Source organism: Melospiza georgiana, chromosome 2 (genome assembly GCF_028018845.1).
Source record: "Melospiza georgiana isolate bMelGeo1 chromosome 2, bMelGeo1.pri, whole genome shotgun sequence".
In the NCBI taxonomy this organism is placed as follows: Eukaryota; Metazoa; Chordata; class Aves; order Passeriformes; family Passerellidae; genus Melospiza; species Melospiza georgiana.
In genome coordinates this window covers 76,510,100-76,536,227 of record NC_080431.1, presented here as the reverse complement: position 1 = coordinate 76,536,227, position 26,128 = coordinate 76,510,100, and the positions used below count along the sequence as shown (strand labels likewise).

The 26,128-nt window shown below is 39.0% G+C and overlaps 1 protein-coding gene across 5 annotated transcripts in view; it reads right to left on the bottom strand.

Annotated features, from left to right (window-relative positions):
• The window catches only part of TENM4 (teneurin transmembrane protein 4), a 594,684-nt gene that overhangs the window by 496,059 nt on the left and 72,497 nt on the right, over positions 1-26,128 (bottom strand). For all 5 annotated transcript variants that reach the window (XM_058018885.1, XM_058018886.1, XM_058018887.1 and 2 more), the window contains exon 2: positions 5,752-5,894. The gene's annotated coding sequence lies outside the window, so the exon portion shown is untranslated. The remainder of the gene's footprint in view (positions 1-5,751; positions 5,895-26,128) is intronic.

Genomic DNA, 26,128 nt, shown 5'->3' with positions numbered 1-26,128 from the left:
CCTTCTTGTAGCAGAAGGCCTCTTTCCCACCTGCCCTATCTGCAATAGGAAGATAAGAAGCAGGTGAAAAGGTCTTGCATCCTTATTATATGCAAAGGATAAAGGCAAGTTTACAGGGCTGGGTGCCTTTTTAAGAACCAGCTTAAAATACATAATTGCTGTACCTGCTGATACACTGAGGACTGGGCTATCTAGCCACACAGGTGTTGAAAAAAAATACTCAGAAAACTGCTTCAAAGATCTACTTTGCAATATTTGCAGTAAATCTTCTCCCTGTGAAAACCTCCTTAACTATTCTAATAGTATGAAACTTCAAATCTCTCCTATCAGTTGAAGGCCACCCAAGTGCAGTGGAAGTTGACGTAGCAGAAGATCGTGGCTCAGACAATCCTATACTTCACACACCTTTCAGCCTGCAGTTGTGTATGTTTCACTAAAATATGGTGAATTAGGACTCATGCAGCAGGGTGTGAATTTGGAAAGGCAGGAGAACACCTTTCAAGATGTATCTTACACAGATATAGCAGCTGGAGCCACCAAAAATAGCACAGATCAGAGTCAGGGAGGAAAATACAGTGTGCAACAGAGCAGTAGCCAAGAAAAGAACATTTTGACTACTTAGATCCAACTTCAGGAAAATATGAGAAGAATATCCAATTTAGGAATCATACCCATGAGGGTTGAAGAGCCTGAAATTGCTCTTCTGGCTCAGTGCAGAGTTACCTGTGAGAACGGCATAGATATAACGGATATTATGGAGCCTTCTTTGCAAATCTCAGTCCTGATACACATACTGGTGATTTCCTGCCTATAGTCCTGCCTTCTTTTAGTCCAGAAACAAGGAGGCAAGTGGAAAAACGTGCTTCCCCCCCTCATGTCATTGGTAGAAAAGGAAGTAAGGATAAAAGGATGGAACTGAGTGGAGATGAGAAAGCTGGAAGCAGATGGTAGGAGAATTCCAGAGTATCTAAGCATTGTCTGTATGACCTATCTGTTGGCTGGCTGTCTTGCTTGATGTTGAAGCAAATCACAGTGGTTTTGGGAGGAAAATTTAATAATGGGAGAAGCCCTTTGGCCCGTATGTTTACTCTTCAGGCAGTTTGGATTTGTCTACTGTGTCCATCATATTGCTGTCAGGAACAGCCTGAGCTGAGGACCCAGAAGGATTAACCTCCTCCTTAACAGGAATATTCTGAAGGGACTGATAACAGCTCCCTTCATTGCTCATGTACAGCAAGTCCAATGACATGACACATGAAGAGAACCTGTAAGGATGGGAAAGTATCCAGCTAAGAATCTCATCCCACTACACATGGGTATATCTAGTGCAGAAAAGACCAATGCTTAATCCCCACTACAAAAGTGATAACTTGGAGAAAGGGAACTTCAGCTAATGCTTAGCTGAAGCTAAATATGAGTGTCAGCAAATTTATCTGACCTCTTCTCACACTGTTTCAAAGGGCTGTCAGAGAAGGTGGCCTTGTCCTTCACTGTTGGAAGCAAATAAACAGAAAAAACCCTGAGCCACTAAGACATCCAAAGTTACAGAGATGCCTTTGGATGCTGAAAAAATTATCTTTCCAGATTTTAACTTGAACTTTCATCTTTGATGGCCTTTCTTCCTAGAATCACAAAATAATTCAAGTTTGACCAGATATAGTAGGTGGATCAAGAACTTGCCCCACTATTTGAAAGTCACCACATGTAGACATTACCCCACTTTTCTGGTCAACCTATCCAAATACCTGATTACCTTTATGTGGAAAACCTTCAAAAAATTTGTTGGCCATTTTTCCTTCTTTAACCACTTTGCACCTATTATACAATTTTTTTTTCTCACAGGCTGAAGTCACTGATAGTGACTTCAAACCTGAAGCTAGCACATTGTCAATCTTTAAATTACTTTAAAAATATTCAGTTTACAAAGCTGGTTTTGGTTTCGAGGAGAACTCTGTGCCTCACTTCACATAGTGTAGTTCTTCCAACAGGTTTATGTCTGAGGTAAAAATTACTCTACACATCAGCAAATATGGTTTCTTTTGTCCCAGCTCCAAAAACAAAATCAAACTTATCTGAAAGTTTGCTGGCCTTCTATGCCTTTCCCAAATCCTGATAAATTATCATGCAGCAATGCCAACTATTCATTATAGAAATGATCCATGCCTAATGAAAGAGGTAGTGTACTTTTATATTCCAGGGTACTGGAAATTAATTTGCATAGTGGAGGCTTCAAGGGTCTGAGTATACCTATATCTATTCCCATACTGGGCCCATTTTCTGGAAAGAATACATCATTAACAGAAAAAATATATAGTAAAACTACGCATTTGCCAAGGGGTATTTTTATTCTAATGTAAGCCAATCTTATTAATTTCATTGTATAAATGTGTGGCATAGACTGATATAATCTATCAAACCCTTACAAATCCAGAGTAGTTGTAAAATTACTGCAGCTCAGCCCTGTGTTCTCCACACTGGCCACACCACTGTCTTTAACTTCTGACTGCTGAGCAGGACCCAAAACTGCAGTGTGATAACAGAGAGAACAAACCAAGAGGGGTACAATGTGTGAAATAACATGGTCTGGGCACGGTCAGGTAACTATCTGAGATCATCTCCTGTGTCCCTTTTGCATAACAGAGATGAACCCTGACATGGAGCAACAAGTGCTTTATTTTGTAGTGCGTTAATCTGCAGTCTGGGTAACTTGAAGGACTGTCAGAAGCATCAGAAAAAAAGTGAATTTCATAGCAGAAACCAAGAAAAACCATGCTAATTAACTGACCATCCCTTAACAAGAGGAATCACAACACTTCCCATAAACTGGCTCAGGGAAGATACTCCTACCAGACATAGTCTAGCTTCTACCAGAATTCAGCTAGGTGAAGAGGTGCTTTGAGAAGCAATAAACCCAAAAATTATCAAGTACTGTATGTTTCCATGAACCTCCATGAACCTCCTACCTTGTAGAAACAGGTCTTTGAACCTCAGGGTCTTTGAGGACATGGCACCAGCAAAGCAATAGCCTTGATTCTGTAGATGCCTTACAGTGGCTCCCTGTGTGTCTGTTATGGAAGCCCTACAAGCAGAGCGTGCAGCCAAAGATTATTTTTCTTCCAAAGCCCAAACTTGCATGGAACTCTGTTAATTACATGCACCGTGGAAATGTCAGCCTTTACTCCTCTATATATACAGCATACTTTGTCCTTCACACAATGATTTTGAAGCACTCTGCAAATATCATTTGATAGAATAATAAGGTATTATTATTGAATCTTTATGTCTCCTGCTGTCCCAGGAGCATTGACCTTGCTTCCCCAATACAAAGGTCTGTCTGCCAGGCTAATCACACTGATATCTGAGTACCTCAGGAGATCCTTACGTGGCAACATTTCTACAGGAACTCAAAACTGGCCAGACATACTGATAATATCCCTGTATTACTCATGTGCACTTCTGCAAGGTTATAAACCAATTCCAATTTCAAATGTAAATTCCCTTCCTGGTGACATGTGGAGAGATGCATGGTTCAAATAACTCAAACTGTCCCCAGCAGTCAGGGTTCCCCACACAGGTAGCAATGGATGAGATTTCCAAGCAGATACCAACCACAGGGAACTAAGATGAATGAATCCCCCATCCACTCTGTTCCAGCAGATATGCAGTACTGATAAATGTCCTTGAACCACTAAGTTACTATGGGAATACGCTTTCATTTATGTCCTTCACTTTCATTTGCCAGGACAATGCAGTCATGCTGTATCTTTTAGCCATGAACAACCAGATATTAGCTCACCTTCCCGTAAGTTGTTTTTTTCCCCTTGATTTGACGTTGTATAGGCATATCCATAAATATCCATGCACACAGCAGGGTATATGCAATACATCTGACAGGGCATAGTTACCCCTAGCACAATACCACTTCTTAATACAATTTTGGCTGGTTTCCATAGCTGTCAAAAAGTCCGGGTTAGGTTGATAGGTCTCTTAAAATGTACAATTTCTGGCAATCAAGTGGTTTTTTTCTTCCTTTGAGAAAGTCCTGATACTTATGAGGAGGGCATTTTCTTTCAGGAATGAGATATTTTGATAGTTGCTGAACAAATTATGATACAAAAGCTTTTATCTACAGTTATGCAGATACTTCAAGGCAGCATCAGCATCCTTTACATATCTGCACAGCTGCAAAAACGTCCAACAGTTTCATTTTTCCACTCAGAAGCTTTTTATTTATTTTCTTTTTTGAAAAGAAATGCCAGAGCTCTACTATTGCCTCACAACTTTTTATTTGTCCTGAAAAGCCTTGTTTTCTCCCTCTAGTGCAGTGAAGATGCCTAGGCTATGGTTCCTTTTCTTGCAATACCTCTGGGAACCTCCACATGAACAAGGGTTTTGATATCACGGCACTATTGTTACACCAATTTCTACCAATCAACTACAGTCAGAAATCAAAATATTCTTTTAAATACACTTATTTTAATTCAGACCTTTCAAGAACAATCTGCCTGTCACTGGTACAATATGTATGTTTAAAAACTTGCCCGAAGCTGCAAGAATTCAGGGTAGTCTCATTACAATACAAACACAATAATCTGAAATATGTTTTATAACCTGGACTGGGGGAAGAAAACATTTATAAGCTTATGCTTATTGCTTAAAACCAAAGGAGAATCAGTACATTCTTGAGACATAAAGCTACACTCTGAACCCTATCTGAGTAAAAATTCTCCTGCGATGAATTTCAAAACCAGAAGTGTCATAGGACTCAGCCTTGTCCTTACAAGTACATTACAAATCTTGTTAACTGATTTCTGTAGTTTAAAGTACAGTGTTCCTGGCTTCAAGTTGTAGAAATAAACTCAGTTGGGTTTCTAAGTCTTTATGGCTCATTGAAGTCTTGGTGCATGTAGGAACAATTCAAATTTCTTTCGTTCTCTCTGAAATGTTTTGGGATGGACACTCATTTGTAAACCTGAGGTACAGCATACTGCAGCTGACAAGTTCTACTTATTAACTGTTGCACCTTATGCAAAACCATTAGATGAATCAGAAATAGTATATCCACGTGATATTTTGGTTGCTCTCATTCAAGAAACGTGTTGGGAGTCAAGATAAAGTTGTACTTCAATATAGAATTTATGTGGTGGGGAAAAAAAGTGCTATCTTTACTTGAACTGGGAGTGTGCAGGAGTAAATAGATGAGTGTTGGTAGGTATTTGGTGAATTGGAAATGCTGGTAAAGCACAGGGAATGGAGGTTCTGTGGTATGGAATAAATTATACTAAGTAGTATATAAGCTGCCATGAAATTATATTTAGGTTATTTCTGATACTTCAAATGAACTTCCAGACCAGCATATTAACACTGACAGTATCATTTATTCAAGCTTCAGGAACCCGGGATCATTTCTCATCTTGATTCAATCACTTTGGTTAAACCTCTTCTTAACAACACAGCAAAAAAAAGGATTTTCCAAGTGATCACTATTTATTAGACAATAAATTTAAATGACACTGCAAATATAATTTCATGGTTTTTGCTCTTTTCATTTCTTTAAAAAAAAAACAAGGACGGAGACAAACAGCACTGCTTAAAATATCATAAGAACAATCTTGATTTATCAACTCCAATGTAAACACACATCAAAAGAAAATTATAAATGTCTAATACCACACCCATGATAGATTAAGAGTTGTACTTCTTTGACTCATCTTTACAAATAAATCTAAAAAACAATGATAGTGTACTTACATATTTCAGATCCTCATCTGTCTAAGAATAGAAAGCACTGAAGTCATGTGTCAGAATAACTCGGGTGGTCTCTTCTCAATTCCCTTTTTGTGATCACCATCCACAAAAATCAGTGCGCCACTGCAATGGTCCAGCCATCCTCACTACAGAAAAGGAGCCAGGTATTTAGTGTCAGACAAGACTGGCATGGATTTGTAAAGGTTGCTTGCATGGCAGCTGTCAGGATTCTAAGACCCAGATTCCCTCTATCTGCCAGAGTCCCTCCATCAGAAGCCAGGGTATCACATCAGACAGTAACTGGTACCTTTCTCTAATGTCTGTACTGATATGGATAAATGGGTATCTACCTCCATATCTACTGGCTAGCCATGTCCATGCTGCCTCTCCATGCTTTGATTTCCCCAGGAATAATTATAACATGTTCCAGGCTTCTTCCTGCCCAAGATATGCACACCATGCCACTATCCATTGGTGGCTTCACACAGTCTCAAAGGCTGGATAAGGAGTATATCAAATGTAAGGTGCTCCAAGCTGAATGGAATGAAACTGGACCTAAGTTAGCATGCACACATGTTTAAGCATGAAGAAAGAGGCAGTATGTTTTTCGTGGGACAAACTTTCTAACTGCATTTTTTCTTACTTTTCTGTCTATATTTTATGCTTAATGCTGGTAAGAAAGCATATTTTGTTTTTTTTTTTTTTTTTATATCACTAAAATGCTGTAGGTTTTTGCAGATTATATTGCTTTTTTGGAAGAAATTTAGGAGAAACACTTCTATGTCTGACACCTGGATGAGTCCAACTGTTTTAACACACATCATCAAAATTACCATCTCAGTCCCTTACTTCATATTGCTCAGACACCTTCACTCAGTAATGTCCTGGGCACTTTTTTTAGCAGCTCTATATTTAATGGGGACTTGAAGACAACTCTCAGTTTTAGAGGTACTTGAATCTATATTTACCATGAGACACACTGGGTAATGTCACTCTGTTTAGTGACAACATTCACTAATATAATGCGTGGCACAGCAGAGAAAATGAGCCAGTATATGATCTTGCTAAGGGCCAACAGTTTCTGATAGGTCACAATTAGCATGCCCCTCAGTGTTATCAAAAAATAGCTTGAAAAGTTGTGACTGCAGATGCAAGATGCAGCCCAGCTCAGCTGTCCACATAAAACTGTCCAGTGCAACTAGAGATGCCCTCGTTTTTCTGACTGTCCTTCAGCTGCTGTCCAGAAAGACATGGGTTTCTTGCAAATCCTGCATCTTCTCTGCCAGTCTCTTAAACAAGCTTGGGCATATAAAACAGCTTGGGGCACCTCAAATATCTCTAAGTTTATTGTAAAATTAAACTTTGTACTAAATCACAAGTTATACACTGACAACAGGATCTGTGATCCCCCCATCTCACTACTGCTACTCCCCATACACAAGCCCAGCAAATCACCCCTTTCCACAGGTATTTTCAGGGAATGAGTTGTATAACAAGATACCAAAAATTTTGTGTAGTATGCTACTTATGCACATGTATGCATGCTATATCAGAGCTCATATTTTTCATTCTTTAATTAATATTGCTTTTTTGTAAAAATTAAAGCAGTGGGATTCCAGAAAGCCACTATGTTTTGCTTGCTAGGAGCTGGCATAAATTCCAGTAGAGATAATGCTGTAAATGTTGATCATGTTACAAGTTGGCCCACCTACTGTCACTTCAGGAAGCAGAGGTTTAAATATAAAACTACTATTTTTAACTGAGTTAATATTGGAACTGAAGGAGAAGACGTTCAAGCTGGGGTAAATAGTAGCCTGGCTGATGTAAGTAGCAGTATATTGATTTACAGCAGTGAAGCAACTATCAGAAACAGTAACTCTTTACTCCACCAAGAGCTCCACAAATGTATTTATAATTTTATTTTGATAAGGAAAAGAAAAAGTCACAACAGAAAGTTGAGATTATTCAAAGGTATCTCAGAAGTCCTGAAAAAATTCAATGAGAAAATAAATGGAAATATAGAGCTTGTGTCCTAGCCCAGTAGACTGCTTCAAATCCCTGAGCTAAAATATGCACATTATATAACTATGTGTTTTGTTTACAATGAGCAGTATATTCCAGACATAATTAAAATAAAGAAAATTGTTATTGGATACCTCTGGATGATAAAAAAGGCCCAAACAACCCTTCACCAAACCTCTGAGGTATTAAATAAAAACAGGTTTTATACCATAAGCATTCATTTATGTTTTCTTGTTGAAGCTGCAGTTCCTAAAGTACTGTACGATTATTATTAAAAAATAAGAGCATGACCATCCAATTTTATTACTAAATTGGAAATAGGAAAAATAAAAATAACAAAATGCTCTAATACTTAAAACTCACAATTTTACATACCTTAGTTTATCTTGATTTATTACATATTCTAATATTGGGCATTCTTTTTGGGTCTACTCAATAGAACTTGGCCTTTGTAATACAATATAAACAAAATTAGAAAAGTCTAAGAAGTTTAACCCAAGAGAAACCTTACTTCTCAAAAAATCCAACTAAAGGAGCCAAAGCTGTGTTTTCTTTTTAAATTACTTTCTCTCTCTTTAGCTGAGGTGTTTAAAGACTCCATAATGAAGCACAGCACTGAGCGCAGCACAGGAGGACTGAGACTATGGGCTTTAGGGAGATTAATGGCTGCAGAGCGGTTCGCTTTTTGTTACATTAACCTGCCCAGAAAAGCAATTCCCTCCACAGCCCCATACCCAATCCCCATAAGTGGAGACATATGGCAGTTCTGTGATACAGAGAACACACTGTGGTGGTTTTATTGATATTGGGACTGCTTCTTAGCCGGTATAAGTCTTCTCCACTCAGCTATGAATTGATCCCATTGACTCTTGGCAAAAGCAGAACAGTCATAAAGGTTAATGCTGCCCTTGCAGTCAGATTCCTTCTCTGAACTGCCCTGTGAAGGTGCCTCTCTCCACTGACTCCAGGGAAACTGGCAGATTAAATTTAGACTGAGCTAACTCTTGTGCCTCTGCCGCTTTGGTGGGATCAGTCTGTAAAGATGTGCTTTTCTCTTTGTCCATGATTCTTAGATGTAAGTCTTTTGACAGAAAACCATCAGAAGTAGCAAAGAGAGCGGTGCAAGTTGTGCATGGCCATCACTGTCTTCTTATCTGGAGAAATGTAAAATGAGCAGAGCTTCTTTCTCCTTTCCTCTCTCCCTGCCTCCCTCTATTTTCTGCCTGTCCATTATCTATCTGAGGATAGTAATCATTAAAACATTTCAGAACCCATATCCCAACATTTCCATGTTGAACTAACATGAATACTTGGAATTGGAGAGCTGTGGCGCATTTTGGAAGGACCTTACAAAAAGGGGTTTCAGCTCAGATTCTTGGCTAAAGGACAAAAGGCTTGGCAATGTGGCACAACATTGCACATACATAGACACACAGAGATAATTTCGTATTTTCTGCTTCCCTCCTCAGATTTCTCTCTTCCAGCCATCAGCTTCTCTGCTAACCTTGAAACTACAAGGAATTTCATTCTGTGGCTTGTGTTTCCTCCAAAGCAGAATTGCAGGACCTCAGTTCCTCCCTAGAAACTATGTCTCCTGGAGTCATTATTCCCTCTTGGCCTCAAACCACTTCCTGCAATTTCAGAGCCACTGAAAACAGCAGTTTCAAATTATCTATTAACCCATGAAGGCTAAGCCAGCCTGGATTCACCAGAGCTCCTTTGATGCATTTTTCTTTTGTCACACATTTCTTTCTTCCTATCCCTAAATTCGGAAATAGAATTGAAAAGATTCTTCCTCAGACGAGTTTTGGCCCCTTTTACAGACCTTGTGCTCTGAATATTGTTTTGTTTCCACTTCCAGACTACTGCAGACTACTATTTACCAAATCTATCTTTCTTGAAAAATTCTGATGACCTGTAAAAGCTGCAACATTAACTATCAAAACCCTTGGGTATAGCCAAAAACGATTATGTAAGGTTCAAGGCTCAATGCCAGATGAACAGGCGACAGATCCACTTATCATCAGTAGGAACAGGCACATTAATTGGCTATGATACCAGTACCGTCCTGCAGCATTAACAAATCTCTTCTTGATTCTGAATGTTTCCCCAGAACACCCTTTATTAAATAAGATAAATAATACTGAGGCCAAGAGTCACACTGCTTCATCTGACAAAACTCAATTATTTATGAACACTTCCCTGACTCAGGCTTGGTAACCTGTAGGCTGGCAAAGAGAGCTTTTTGGTCTACTGACTAAACATTATTATTCTACGCAGATGTGTCTTCTGTATTAGAGAATCAACAACAGAGAAACGAAAACACATTAGTCCTGTAAAGCTTCTGGACTGGGGCAGAGTGCTTGAACACTGGAACACTTTATTCTAGAAAGGCTGCAGAGACTCCATCCTTGGCAACACTCAAAACGTGAGTGGACACATCCGTGGGCTCTTGTGGCTGACACTGCTTTGAGGAGTGTGTGTTGGACTGGATGATCTCCAAGCTCCCTTCAAGCCTCTGTGATACTCTGTAGTTCTGAGTCCATGAGACGAAGCCACAGTAGTGAATTCCTCAGATTCTGTTCTGTACTGAGTGCACGGCCCTTCCTTGTACTCACACAAAAGCCAAAATACTTGTAACTGGCTACTGCTTCCAGCTGTTTAACCACGCAAAGATGAATAAAATACTAGGAGACCCTCATGCCAATTTTCTTGCCTGCAGGTGAGAACATGAAGTAACCTGTGGCCACCGTTTGGTATGGTACATCCAGAATTCCCCTGCAGTTAAGTGAACTCTTCTGTAAAACAATTTGACCCTATTTGGCACAGCTGCCATGCAAATATTTAGTATGATTCCAGGCACACTGTGCATCATCATCGTCAGCATGGATAGTACAAAAGTAGTGATACACTCCAATAACTCTGCATGAGAATGGAGAAAGTAAAACACAGATAATTTTACTGGAATACTGACCGCATGTTAAAACTAGTAGAAACAAAGTGTTTCTTTCAAAATTGGCTTTCACCTACTTCTTGAGTTGCCAATAAATGGTTCTGTGACCCATTTCATTGAAGAAGAGCTCAAAAGTAATAATGCAATAGGTCATGGAACTCAAAGAGGATTTTCTGGGTCAAGTCCATCTTGCCAACACAATTTCTACCTTGTGGTCACATGTTGCTACCTTGCCTGCACTTGATATACATAGATTTTGATGCTATCAACAGCCCTCTCCATGTAGCTTGTTAGCTAATTATGTGTTCATCCTGCTATAAATGACATTTTCCCCATCCTTCTATCCCCTTTTGATCTTGACAAGAAGGAGAATAATTTTTTTCTTTCTCCCCCAAGGGGCATGGGGAGTTTTCCTCAGAATGATACAGTATTTCCTCACACTTGGAACAGAGCCTTCTGTTTGCACACAGTACTGGGGAATTTTCAGTGCTGACACCAGTCACGCTGGCATGCACACTTTATACCTGCATAGCCAAAGGAACTGGCAGATGGTTGGTGACAAAAGGAGCATCCCATGGAGCTGCAGGAGAACCATCTCAACAGATCCAAGATTTCAGAGCCTGAAAGACACCATGCAACAGCCCAACCGTATGAATGCTCAGCATTCAGCCAGAAGTAAGGCAGGTGCTTGAAATGTTTGCCAGGACTCACTCATTCAAACGTGTTCAGTCTCCAAGATGGAAATAAATCTAGCAAATGAGTGTGGAATGCTTTTACAAAGAGATGTAAGAGCAATCACCTGGTGTAGGAGAGAATATACCACTTTGTTTCTGCGACTTTTTGGTAGCTGAAGGAATGACTTATAAAAATTGTCCCTCCCAGGCCTCCAGCAGGAAGAATTGTCCCTTCCAGCAGGAAAGCCAGTGAGAGTAAGTAGGAGTAATGAGAATGTAAGATTTTGAATTAAGTAGTGCCTGAAAGAGATGTGCTACCAAGCAAGTCTCATTTCAGTGTGGGTCTCCAGGACTAAACATCTGCCATTCCACAGCATTTGGTGGGGACCATTTCATGGGAGAGGGGTGACTGCTGATGGTCCAGGGCTGCATAAACACTTGAGTTGTAAGCCTGATGGCTGATGGGACTGGAGAGGAGGGAGTCAAAACTATTGAGCTCAATATGTTAGACTTGTCAGATTTGGATCAGTTCTGCTCTCTGCTTGACAGCTTCATATTTCATGTCATCCTACCCTTAGCAGGCAAGTGACACACCTGGAGCTCTGTCTCCCATTTAAAATTTTAAAGAAAAATGTGGGGGTTTTCTGCATCTTTCCTTTCTGAAGTTGGTGGCAGACTAAGGAGGAAGCATTTAGGTACCTGCTTCTCACTATTAATTTATTTCTTAACTCCCCTGAAATTTTACAAGTACCTCAACTCCTGCTGAAAAATTTCCCATGCTGTAGCTACAATGCACTGACATGATTCACAGTTCTTGTTAAGCAACAGTAAACCTGTCCCAAATGTGTGGAGCTTCTTCATTCTACAAAAGAAATGAACCATAGCAAAGATCATTGCAGCTAATCCGTCTTCAGACACAGGAAGATTCTTCTGCACCTCTGCATTTCAGAAGATGACCTTTATCAGATGTAAAGCCTACAAATATTTTCTGACTGTGTAGGGCAAACTACAGATACAGAATTTGATGCACAAATGTAACAGCCCTTCTCCTATCATACATCAGCCAGTGTAGCACAGATGCAATGTCGCAGAAAGAAAAGCATAAAATAGACAGAACAAACATAAAAACTAGTTTATAACTTGCCAATGGGAAGAGGAGACCAACTAAAACAATTTGTAGTGAAGGTCCAGTGGAATACCATGGAGTTAGTCTCCCTAAGGGAACGAAGGGAAGACAGGAACAATACTAACTCTCTAAATCCTAACACTGATTGGGAGAGGTGGTGCTTCTGTGATCTGCCAACAAGAGTAAGAGTTCTTTGCTGAATAAGCAACTGGCTAGCTGATGTAGGGAGCAGTGTGCACATTGATGCCCTAGGGAATCAATTTCATGATCAGGGGACCCTGAACATGCTTCAGTCTTCTCATAATGAGTGGACTGAGTGTGTTCACTAAAACTGAGATTTCAGGGCTCAAAGTTCAAAAAGCTACCAGAGCTTTAATTTTTAATAATTTTTAATAATTTTAAATTTTTTTAATAATTTTCCTGTTTCCTCCTTCTCTTGTCCCTTCCAAAAACAACTTCACTATATTTTTTTTTCTTGCCACTTGACTGAAATCACCTGGGGGTTAATTATCTTTCTGGGATGAAAACCATATGCTGTTTCATGTTCTTGCATAAGGTTAAGCTGAATATGATGAAACCAATCAATTAAGTCTTATGGGAAGACAATGGAAGGGAAAGGAGGGTGAAGACTTGCCAGGAGTTAGTGTTCTCATTTACTGACAATGTAATCCAAGGTAACAGACAAATATTAAAATTTGCTTGCTCCCAAGGAAAAGAGCAGAGAAAGTGCTGCCTGTGTCACCATAAAATGAAGCTGGGGAACACTAAAACAGGGAATATTAATTTAAACAAAGTGGGGGAAATCACTGCTTATGACTGGCCAGATTCAGACTATGCAAAGGTCACATTATTAAAAAAAAAAAAAACAACAAGTTTTCTGTGTATTTGGTTTTGTTTCTTTACGTTTTGGCTTTTTTTTACTTTGCAGCTTGCAGACTGCTTTGAACACTGATGGATATTTTGAACACAGCAGATACTGTGCTGATGTGCATTCATAAAATCCAGCCTGTTATGTGGGTCTACACCTGTCATTTCACTTTAGTGCAGGAACAGTCCCTAAAATGTTAGCCTGATTTTCCAATCTATCTGGCATGTGAGGCTGGTTCTTATCACTGCAGATAGTTTTCCTTCAAGCTAGAATATGGACTTTTTGTGCTGGTGTGGCAGGGATAAAAGAGAAGAAAAAATAGACGTGGAAGTGCTCCACTAAGAGTCCCAGGCTTGTAAAATTCCATGCATACAGAAACTGCATGTGGAAAGAAGATCTACAGCCACATGCAAGTTACTGAAGGCAAACATTGCAACATAAGCTTAGAGTTGTTTACAAGTAAATTCTTCATAACTCCTAAGCCAAAAACTTCATTGCCTGACTAATTTCCTTGTCAAAGAGAAACATTTCTTTGCCAGTGAGAAAGAATAATTACAAGAATCATTCAACCCCCAGCCCTGCAGAGTTTAGGTTGTACATGGGTTAACATTTCAGCGCAGTTACACTCCCTCAGCAGCTAGCATTTGGAAAGTGTGTTACTGAAAAGAAATAAGCACAAACATACACAGATGTCTACTGTTCTGGGTTCAAATAACCCTTGTGGAGAAAGAGTGGTGTATATACATATGGGTGTGCACGTGTGTGGGCATGCATGGGAAAGCAAAAAGAGCTTTATTTTTATTCTGAATCCCACCTAAACAAAGATCCTAATGTTATCCCTTGGAATGAGGTAAGAAATATGATCATTTGGTTCCAAGACCTGTCTGAAAATACAGTTTTTGTAGCCCTGAAAGCGCAGCAGCCAAAGTAAAAGAGATCAGATGAACCGCATTTAGAAGTGATGCAGTGAACTGGTACGAGGGGAAAGTGCTTTTAGTGATCGATATGAAAACAGGGGGCTTTCATCTAACCACAGTGAGGATGGCAAAGAGGAATTTGGGCAATATAATATGGGATAAAAGGGTGGATAGCCTCTCATTTCAACCTAAAGACTTAATGATGCTTATTAAAAGGTTGTTACCTGGTTTCATGGAAGAATTATTACCCTCTACCTATTTCCTTAGAGTGAATGACCTGACAGAGAAAACCAAGTTTACTTAAGTCCTTGGTCCTTGTTATGGAAATGTTCTTCTCATTTTCCTGTGACTTTGCCAGAAGACCAACCCATGCAAACCAGCAAGACACAGTGCAATTCCCCAGGCAGCATGTTCATATTACAGCACTTGGGTCATTAGATATTACAATTTGATTCACATAACAACTGTTTAGATTCAGGTCAATGTTACAAATAAATGAGAGCTTTGAAATAGCAAAGTGTTCTCATGCTTAAAAAAATGCACTGGGCCAAAGTCGTGTCTGGAGGAGACACTGAAGACAATGAACTTCCAGCAGGTGAGCCAGGCTGCACATTTCTGCTGGGGAAATCTTTCCACCACTGCAGCATTTCATTATTGCTGTCATTTTCTCTATGAATTATTGCCTTCTTGTCAGATTTACCTCCCCTTCCACTTGAAAACAGTCATCTGGGGAATAGGCCAGCAATAAAACAAAACCTCCTGGAGGTTAATGTTGCAATGACAACAACAAAAACAGGAGCTGGTCTACCTCTTCAACTAGGGGACCAAACCACATGGTACTGGTTCAGCTACAAGAGTTCAATCTGTCTGCATCTAAATGTAACAGGCAGCACTGCTTTTCTGGCACTGGATGACAACAAAGTGTTTTGAACTCACAGTTACTAGATTTGTTTAAGGCTATTTGGTGTGTGTCAAGACTTAAAGTATAAAGACTTAAAGCAGTGAAATTCAGATGAATTCCTGTACCATTAAAAAAATATTAATTAGGTTTTCAGTTAATGTTAGGAAGTCTCATGGCATTTGACTATGAGTATACAAGGTGCCAGCATTTCTACAATTCTACAGTAAAGAGACATGGGGCAGAGATATGCCCTGGGAGACAGGAAACCAGAGCATCAAAATGCCCTTCTTCTTAACCAGAACTCATCCAACTGCATAAACTGGCCTTTTCTGGTGAAAGAACTATCTTCTCTCTTATGTTAAACAAACTGTAGTTTAGCTACAGTTAACTGGGCCAAATCTATGAAAAGCTATTATTTCTCCTGTATTCCACATGAATATGTTTGTCTTATATGTGAAACCTAACTCTGGAGTTAAGTCTAACCAGAACCCAGAGGGAGCCTAGATGTAGATTCATGGAATCATTTAGGTGAAAAAAGACTTCCAACATCACTGAGAGTAAAATACCTTTCAAACTGCAAAATGGAGGAAATGTTTTTAAGTTAAATATTTTGAGACATGTAAAATGTGTGAGAACATTTCTTTAGGAATTACCATGGCATGGAATCAAGCCATAATCGAATGAAATCAAAGAACCTTTCCTATGTTGCCTTCCTTGAATAGTCATTTATGAACCAGAAAGTAAATGCACAAAGAATCTTAAACAACAACCAATCACAGCAGCAAAACTTTGACACTTCTTCACACTACTAAGTAGCTTAGAAGCTAGAACAACTGCAACAAGAGATGAAATCCAACTTTACTGGAACAAATTGTGCTTTAAATTACATTGGTGCAGTGCCACAGAAGTCAATGGGATATAACCTTCACAGCTAATGAAAGAGGTCTACTAAATTTGTCCTAGTCATCTTGGCTGCAGAACCTCTTTGCACACTCTGCGCACAGCCTCTTGTTCCCTCTCTTAGAATAAGTAAAAGATTTTCAGTTAAAATACAAGCTAATGAATTTCAGAAACACCTTTTTACAGTAACTCCTCAGGTAAATAATGACAGTACACTGGAAAGTACAGATCAGATTTACATGAAGACTGCCAGAACTTGAATTTAAATCATTGCAGTCTGTAACTTTCTTGTGAAGGGAAGAGGGACAAACACTGATCTCTTCTCTGTGTGACCAGTGACAGGACCCAACAGAATGGCTTGAAGCTCTGTCAGCAGAGGTGTAGGTTGGACAGAAGATACAGGTTCTTCACCCAGAGGGTGGCTGGGCACTGTCACAGGCTCCCCAGGGAAGTGGTGACAGCACCACCCTCACAGAGTTCAAGAAGTGTTTGCATGATGCTGTAAGGAATGGGTGCGACTCTTGGGAATGGTGCTGTGCAGGGTCAGGAGCTGGACGCAGGGATCCCTGTGGGCCCCTTCCAACTCAGCTTATGCCAGGATCCTGTGAATCAAAGTCCTTTAACCATGGGACCTCTTTGTAAAGGAGCAGATTTACTGTAAGGTGTAGGAGGCTGGCAAGCATTTCAGGGCATTGCCCAGTGCACCCTAGTTACTGCTTGTGTGACTGCAAGAGGAACTGTGGAGCAGATCCTTGTCCCTTGCCTCCTTCCCTTCCAGAGCAGTTCTGATTCCAGCCCTACATATGGTAGTGGGGTAAAGAAATTCCTGAGATGCTTACACCTAAAATTTATGATGTGGCAGACATTCACCTGATGATCCTCTCAAATACACACTTCAAAAATGCCTACAGAAATGAGTTTATTTATTCTTAAAGAAACTGATTCGGCTGAGAAAGGGAAGGAAGGAGGCAGTAAAAATAATGAGAAAATAATAACTATCATTATCCATAAATATTAAAGCAGATTAACAGATTATGAGATTAAAAGGCGAATGAATATTCCATAGTTTAAAGTTCTAACAGCATTAAGATTCTATTTCCTGTCAACTAATTTTAAGTTAATCACCATTAATTTTTCAGAGCTAAACAGCAAAAGAAACAAGATTCCTCTATTATTTGCCATACACTCTAGTGGTGTAGGGAGTCCAATATGAATGGAATGTGGTGAAAAAGTTTCATCACAAGATAATTTAAATTATGGCTAGAAAATACTTACTAATCCATACCCCTGCCACTGCAATGTCCCCTCTTCTATGGAGCATCTGATGAAGTCTCCTACTCAAAAGGTTTAAAAGTGACTTAGTGGTTTGAAATCTTCTGCTATTAATTGACTAAATCATTTTTTTTTAGTAAAACCTCTTAGCAAGAAGTCTTTAAGTACTCTATGCTATACATCCCTACACAATCCAAAATACATAACACATTAGAAAGGCATTTGAGCTCAGTGCAAGTGACAGAGAGATTGTAATTTCTTTTCAATGCAAATAGCTCACTGCTTCCTTCCAATTTTAAACATTGGTGCATTTTTGTTCAGTAAATGCCACCATCTTGCGATGTTCAGTTTAGGCATGTTGAATATTTTTCTAATTGTGTATTTACAAAATTTTGGTGTCTGAAAGGCTCACACAGGAAAGCACTTTAAATCAGCAATTTCTACCCTGCTCTTGATGGTTGTTAGGAAACCATGAGGTCCTAGAATAGCTTGGGTTGGAAGGGACCATAAAGATCACCCAATTCCAACCCCTCTCCTGCCACCTTCCACTAGACCAAGTTTCTCGAAGTCCCACTCAACGTGGCCTGCACTATGAGTTCTGGCATTTACAAAGCATTTTGCACATGAAAACACTTTCTCTTTGAAGACTGTATCACCACTACAATATCAACAATACAAAATAGTACCAGTGAAAAACCCTGTACAACGGCTGGATAAACATTAACTTACACTGCTGAACAGAAGGGCGTACACATGTAGCCCATCAGCTAAAAGGCTGAAATCAAATCAAAAACCACTGTGTTGAAACATCAGTAGAAGGTGGCAGAAAGTCACAAGGTATTAATGTTAATGTTTACTTCCCAGAGAAGTTCAGAAAACAACTTCATGCAAAGCCATAATTATATGTCTAATACGACCAGCAACAAACCAGATACTTGCAGGATACCTCAGGTCATCAGATGCACAAAATGCACAATTTGAAAACACAGGTTACTGTATTTGATTTCATTTAAATTTAAAAGAGGTAACTGCACAAATGTCAGAAACAAATTAGGTTCTGTTCAACTTTTTCTGCTGACATCTCCTTCTATCAGTGTAAATAGCTGACCATATGCATGAGCAATTTCTTGGTCACACTGTAAGCAGGAATTTCTTCCTGCTTTGCAGCTCAAAATTTATTTTGTTTAACATAATCCCATCATGCCAGTCTTTGTCACCTTGGGATAAGAGAAACAATCTTTTCCCTTTATCCTCTGAGAGCATGACTTTCTGTTTCCTACCAGGTCAGGCTGTTCAGCCCCTAATGATTTTTGCTGCTGTTCTTGGAATTCCCTTCAATTTGTCAACATCCATCACTATATCCAAGTTGCAATCTCATCACTGCTGTACAGCAAAAAAATCACCTCCCTATAGACAAAGGAATGACAGCACTGCACATACAGAGCAAAGTCACAACCTCCCTTTCTGTAATCCTCTAGCATTGCAGCATGCAGATATATCATTTGCTGTCCACTAAAACCCCAAGGCCTCCTTTGACATTTCCACTTTCCAGGTATCTTTGTCTGACTTAATAATTGTGCTTTAGATTATTTCCCTCTCAGATTTATTATCCTACATTTTTCTAGGTCAGATCTCACTCTCTTAGTTAAAGCACGTATTTATGCCATGTCCCATTCTCCTTGCACTGTTATTCAATAATTAAACATAGTTTGTTATTTCAAGGCAGAAGTTGAGAGATCCTTATTAAGATTTGGACAGGATTTGATCAGAGTATTTCAGTCCTTTTATCCTTTTATGTCTTGCATTTATTCAATTGGGTGCTACCTCCATGTCCACTGCTGGATTACGCATTTTTTTTTTGTCAGTGTGACTGCCTGTAGAGTGCCAAAAGGCAGCCCTGGAGCTCTTTCTTACCTTTACATGTTAACCAGATAGAAAAATGCAATCATCTTACTAATTGTAGACAATCCATTCCTGAACAAGTCTAAAAACCTCCACAGTCAAAGGAATTAAAAAATGGACACGCTCAGGTTACAACTAATCTCATCTCTAAATATGAATCAAAACAAAGTATAACAAGCTACACCCCAGAAATGTTTGTTTCATTTCAATGGACATGGGGCGAGCCCAGTACATCTGGCTGCAGATCCATAAACAGCAACAAACAACAGCAGAACATTGTGGACATCTTTGACATCATCATTTACTCTTTCATTTTGTTCCTGTCTACTAAAATATAAAAGCATTAAAACTTCTTCATATTTAGTTTTTTCTCACGTAATAAATTTTTTCATCTGTGTAACTTAGGAGCATTTTTGATGATCCATGTTTAACAGTAAGTTTTACCCAGCAGATTTTTAGGCAGTTAAAATAGTACTTGAGTACTATATTCTTTATCCAGTTTTTGAATAATTGTTCTAATTTTTTTTTTTTTCATTTCAAGTCTTGAGACAGATGCCTACTGGTATCTTTCATCCTCTGTAATTTAATTTCAAGTATTCCACTTGCTGCTATTCATTATCAAATTGTATCTCAGTGCCATTACAAACATGATATTCATTATTTCAGTATATAGTGGTAACATAAAAAAATAAATGAAGCAGCACAAAAAACAAACCACCCCTCTCATATATTTACTACCTTAAAAACTTATGAAGGAGATATTTCTCTCAATGGTATACAGAAGACTCTTCAAGTGTTTCTTGCATCATTTCACTAAGAAAAGTTAAGATAGTTTACCACAACTATAACTGCAGCAGCCAACTGTTGCACAGATTTTTAACTTAATAAATCTATTACAAACAAAGAGTTGAAGGTGAAATTCTGATCATAACCTGGCTTCTCTAGCTCTGCCATAACATAGTCCCTGAATCCCATTAAACCTACCAAATATGAAGATACTTGCCTCCCATATGATACTGTACATTAAGTTTATTTCAACATGGGAAATCTCTTTAAGTTTTATTATAGGAATACCTATGATTTTTACTGTTTGTTTAACAACATGGAACATTCCATAAAGATCTGAAACCTTAATTACACTCCTCTACCTAATCCTCCAGGGAATTAATCGGAATAGCATATTAAACACTTTTTTTTCCTGTTCCTATAAAGGGTCTTCTGTTATCCATTGCCATTTCCCACACTTTTTAAAATTAATCAAATTCAATGTACTAAGCAGCTTTATAAGCCAGTGGGCTCCTGCTTTCTCACTAGTCTCAAAAATTTACTTTTACAATGTAAGCGGTGTATCTTTTTAACACCTGAAATGTTTTTGTAGAAAACAAAGCCAGTTCTTTGCTGCAGTGATAGCAACAAATACCTTATTAATATGTGGTGCTAAAATAAACAATGACTATGCAGTAACAATGCCCTATTCAGCAGGTTTATTCCCACCTCCCATGTTCCTATTGATTTCAGTGGTAATCTTTATTGTAAAGCTGTTCTTACAGTTCCAACATGAATGCAAGCAAAACTTACATCCTGTATGTACCTCCTCAAAGTAACTCTTTATTACACTTCAAGTTTATGCATCAGTCTGCAGTACGAGGGCTGAGTATCTATCAATGAGTTCATCATTTTAAAAGGAAGATAATCGGGGGAAAAATATTATTTTAAAGCATATCTCATTCAGAAATGTTGGGAAAATCCTGTTTGATTGTGAGACACCTTGTATTTAAAAAAAAAATCCTGATATAGGCCACTATATGAGACTACAGTAGAATGAGTTTCAAAATAAAGGGTACAGAACTAAGTGAAAGCAGCAAAAGCAGCAATGCCCGTTCTGCGTATTTAACTGTAACTACAAAGCAATTTTAATGACAGACCATGGCATCCAGATACAGATCAGCACATCCCCTTGAATTAATTAACAGTATAAAAAACGGATAGTATATTAGGAATGGTGATTTCATTACTGAGTTTAAAATATTCCATGTGAGAGCAAATATTAGCATTAATGGTGTATTTTGGATGATGTGGACAGCAGTAGAACAGAATCAGAGTCATTAAGGTTTGAAAAGACCTTTAAGCCCATCAAGCCAAATCATCACCTTAGTACCACTGCCATGAACACCTTAGAGCCACATCCCATACATGGGCAGACATATCCGTGTCTTTTTTGAACACTTCCAGGCAGGAGGATGTCTCCATAGAATGTGGACAGTCTGTTAAATAGTTTTCCTGATACTCAATCTAAACTTCCCCCAGCCTGAGGCCATCTCCTCTTGGCCTGTCACTTGTTGCCAGGACAAGAGAATGACACCCCACTGGCTACAAGCTCCTTTCAGGCACTTGTAGAGAGCAATAAGGTGCCCCCTGAGCCTCCTTTCCTCTAGGCTAAGCACCCCCAGCTTGCTCAGCTGCTCCTCATCAGACTTGTGCTCCAGACCCTTCCTCAGCTCCACTGCCCTTCTCTGGACACGCTCCAGCAGCTCAATGTCCTTCTTGTACTGAGGGGCCCAAAACAGAATGATTTGATCTGTGGCCTCACCAGTGCCAAGTACAGGGGGACAATCAATGCCCTGGTCCTGCTGGCCGCACTATTGCTGATACAGGCTGTGATGCCACTGAGGTTCTTGGCCACCTGGACCCTCTGCTGGTTCATGGTCAGACCAGTCAGACAGCCATATGAGATTTTTATTAAAGGGACAAGTTTTCCAAACTTCGGCATTTTCAAAACAAGGATACATCATTACTGAAGAGCAAAATAAAGTTTGTCATGTCCCCCAGGACTATGATCCATGAAAAGCATACACACCACGGAGTGTGTTTGTAACCTGCTGTTGTGTGACTGAAACTCCAAACGTCACAAGTGTGATGTGTGAAATATTAGGAACAGGCTTCCTAGAAAAGTGGTGGAATTACCATCCCGAAGGTGTTCAAAAAACGGAGTAGATATGGCCTTTAGCATTACAGTTTAATGGAGACTGGTATTTTGTCAAAGGCTGGATTTGGCCATGTTGGAGATCTTTTCCAGCCTTAATCATTCTATGATTCTACCTCATCCCACAGAAAAAAGCAATCTGGATTACATTTTTGATACTAAGAAGCTAACAGTTTTCAAGTGATTGTTTCAGAATAAAACATAAAAGATGGTTTTGTTTCAGTGCTTTTAAAATCAGAATAATTAAATTAACTAGTGCACTTAATGTACTTTCCCATTCCTGGAGGTGTTCAAGGCCAGGCTGCATAGGACCATTTTAATGAAAGGTGTCCCTGACCATGGCAGGGGAGTTGGAACAAGATAATCTTTAAGGTCCCTTTTAACACAAACCATTCTACAGTTCAGTGATTCTACTTGCATTGTTTCATTGGACAGCAAGACACACTTACTATTTGTAGATTCTGGTTAGAAAATGCATGTATCTGTAGACAATATTTTTACTTAAGTACAAAATCTAAATATAGTTGATCTTGCATAGTCAAGATTAGCAAAAATTCTAAAAGACTAAAGACTAGAAGCCTGCAGTAATCTTCACAAGTTGTTCTAGGAAGCTTTGAAGTCATCCTTAACTTGGATTAATTTGGATCTTAACTAGCACTGCCATCCCATACACTACAAGACAAAAATTATTCCTCCAAACAATGGTTTCTCCACTTTTAGATGATGAGTAGACAAAAAATAACTCATTATCCCTAAACGAAGTGGAAAAGCACAGGTAGTTCTGGAGGGAGCACAGCATTAGGTGAGAACATAAAAGTATGGGACAATAAATAAACCAGTTCAACCAGTTCAAAGTGGACATGAAAACACAAAATCAGTTTTTGCTTCTGTTTGTATTCTTCCACCTTGCAGGCTAAAAGTAGTATTGGATCAAATCTGCATTTTCTTTTCCAAAGCTATTTCACAAAAATGAGCAATTTTTCAATATTTATTGCAAATTTTCTATTACTTTTTTTCCAGACAAACCAAAAATGGAAAAAAAATCCAGCAACACAGATTTTTGCAGTTGAAAAAAAAACACGATGCCAAACAATAAAGCCAATAATATCAATAATTATTTTAGGAGACCTGATGAAGCAGGCTTGCATGTGGGTGTCTGTTGCCATTTCAAAACCACAAAAAGTAGGCTGCCAATAGCGCTAACTGAGAGGAAACAAATACACTTGCAACTTCTCGGCACTGAATAGTAACTGGTATTTATTGCATTTAAGCTCATTTTATCTGACTTTTCATTTAATTGCACTTTGCTTCTAACAGAGTGCATTATATTAAATATTTACTATATTGGTTAGGATGTCAAGACACACTTTACTGTCTTTTTAGATTACTGAACAGTAGTTCATGTAGGAATTACTTAGGGTTGCTGAAGGCAGAGAATTAAATGTGATGGGGTGAAATTAGAAAAGGAAAAAGTATAGGCAGTTAAAGTAGTCATATCCAGAAACCTGTAAACCATTTCTCAGGGAAGAACAGATCTTTCCTTTCTTCAGATTTTTTCAAATAGACTAAAGGACTGACAACAGCTGTTCAATAATAAATGGTGCTGCACAGAAAGAATAAATCATGGTCTTTGTTGATAGCACAACAGTCTCTTGCTGTAAGCAGAGGCCTGGGAGTCAGAAGCTGTTTTCCCAGCTCCGCCACTGACTTCCTTTGTAATCTTTTTTGGATCACCTCAGCAATTTCACTCTCTCTTGGTCTCTTGCAGAGTCTTAAATCTCTCCAAGTGAGGTCTAACTGTAACTGGGGCTTGTCATCCCTGCAATGCAATGTTATTGTCACTTGCTACAATGCAAATAATAAAGAAATGCTGTGTTTTCTAGTAATGCTCACACTCTTCATCTTACACCACATTGCATTAGCTTTTTTCTCCCCATTCACTTGCAGCAGGATCTAAAAGAACCCAATCACTTACTTGGAAGCTTGCAAACTTATACCCCTGGAAAACTTCATGTTAAAAAGACTTTATAATCTACAAGTGAAATGATCACAGCTCTCAGAAACTCATGCCTAATCTCTTTTACTCTAGTCCTTTGTCAGCTGCCAACATCCAACATCTGAAGAGGTCCTACACTTAACACCTCTTTTTCATGACAGGAACAAGACATAACTTTCTCAGAGATAGATGTTCTTGTGCTGTTAGTCACCAGGCTGCTTCTATACTTGAGCAAAGAACCACCTCCAGAAAATGTTTCTCTTTCTATTAATAAAACCAAGATGTCTACATGATTCCTCTAGGAATGACTATGCTGGCTTGGACCAGTGACTCATCAACTCGAGTGACCAACATGGACTTTTGAGGAAACTGTCCAAAAACAGATAAGGAAATTGAGAGCTATGTCTGCTGAATATTTTCCCAGACCCCAGGTCTTCAATCAGAGACAGAGATGTTGTGATTAATTGCTTTCAAAAGACGTTTCTCCATGAAGTTGTTTGAAACACGCACAACCAGCTAGATAAGTAATCTGCTGATGTTTATGGTTACTAAAGAAGCAGCTCAGTCTGTAAACTCTGTATTTTATTACTGTTTTGCAGCAATTTTTATTTTTATTTCTGGCGGCATTGTACTGTCCCCTCTTTTATTCTGTAGGAGAAGGAAGCCATGGTGCTACAGAAACTGTCAGCTTGAACACTATTCAGGAGGCTGGGGTATTTGCTTGGAGGAGACTGAATCAAGTGGTGAGATTACCTACAGGGAAAGAAGAATAACTGAGAATCATATGCCAGACACATTGTGGATGTCCCATCCCAAGAAGTGTTCAAGGCCAGGCTGGATGGGACTTTGAATAGCCTGGTCTAGTGGAAGGTGTCCTTGCCCATAGCAGGGGATTGGAACTATATGATCTTTAAGGTCTCTTCCAATCCAAAATATTCTATAATTCTATGAAAATTTAAGGCTGGAGGAGGAATTGAGAGATAAGGGGAATGAAAACGTTTCCTTTCTACCAGTAAATAACCACACTTTCCAGGTGTGGCCTGGAGCCAAGGCTTCTGTTCCAAGTGCCCCTCTGAACTTGGCCCCCCACACTTTCCAGGAGGTTGGTCACATTAAACTGCTCCTTGTATTTTACTGAGAATTGATAGATTGTTCTGCTGATCTATGAACTCCCAGTCCATGCAGTAGCTGTCTTTTAAATCATGGGCTGGAGTCTTTCCCAATTTTCCACTTCTAAAATCTAGCCAGTTGTCATATAACTACTATTTTCCCTCACACTTCCTTACAATAGGACTGCTTTATGCTTGTTTATTTTGCTGCTGTGGGTTTCTTTTGATCACAATGGATCACTGTCAGAGCATGAGTAATATCTACAAAACTGCAACTACAATCCCATCTATCATCACAAAACTTCTTGAAAAACAGTAGTACACCTCTTCTGTCCTTCAGTGTACTTTTGGACCAATCCTCATTGTACTTCCCCCAAATCCAGCATCAGTTTTCTTCTGATGACAGGAAAAAAAAAAAAACCAATAGGAAAGTCTTCCTGGATAATGAGAGAAGGACTGGAGTTTAGGTCAGAAGAGCACTCAAAATTTAATGATGGAGATCACAACTGTCATCTTCTTACGTGCATCTCCTATTGTTATTCAGAGAAAGGAGATAGAATAGGATTTTCTTTAAGGAACTTCTGGTTTTTTCCTATATTATATCACATTGAGTTCAATATAAAACAACAGAAAACATGTTTTTGTACATACAACAGAAGACGAGCTCTCCATTGTACTCTGTTTAGTAAGATGTTTCTCAGCTAGCTTTCTCATTTGTAAATAGAATCATAGAATCGTTACAGTTGGGAAAGACCTC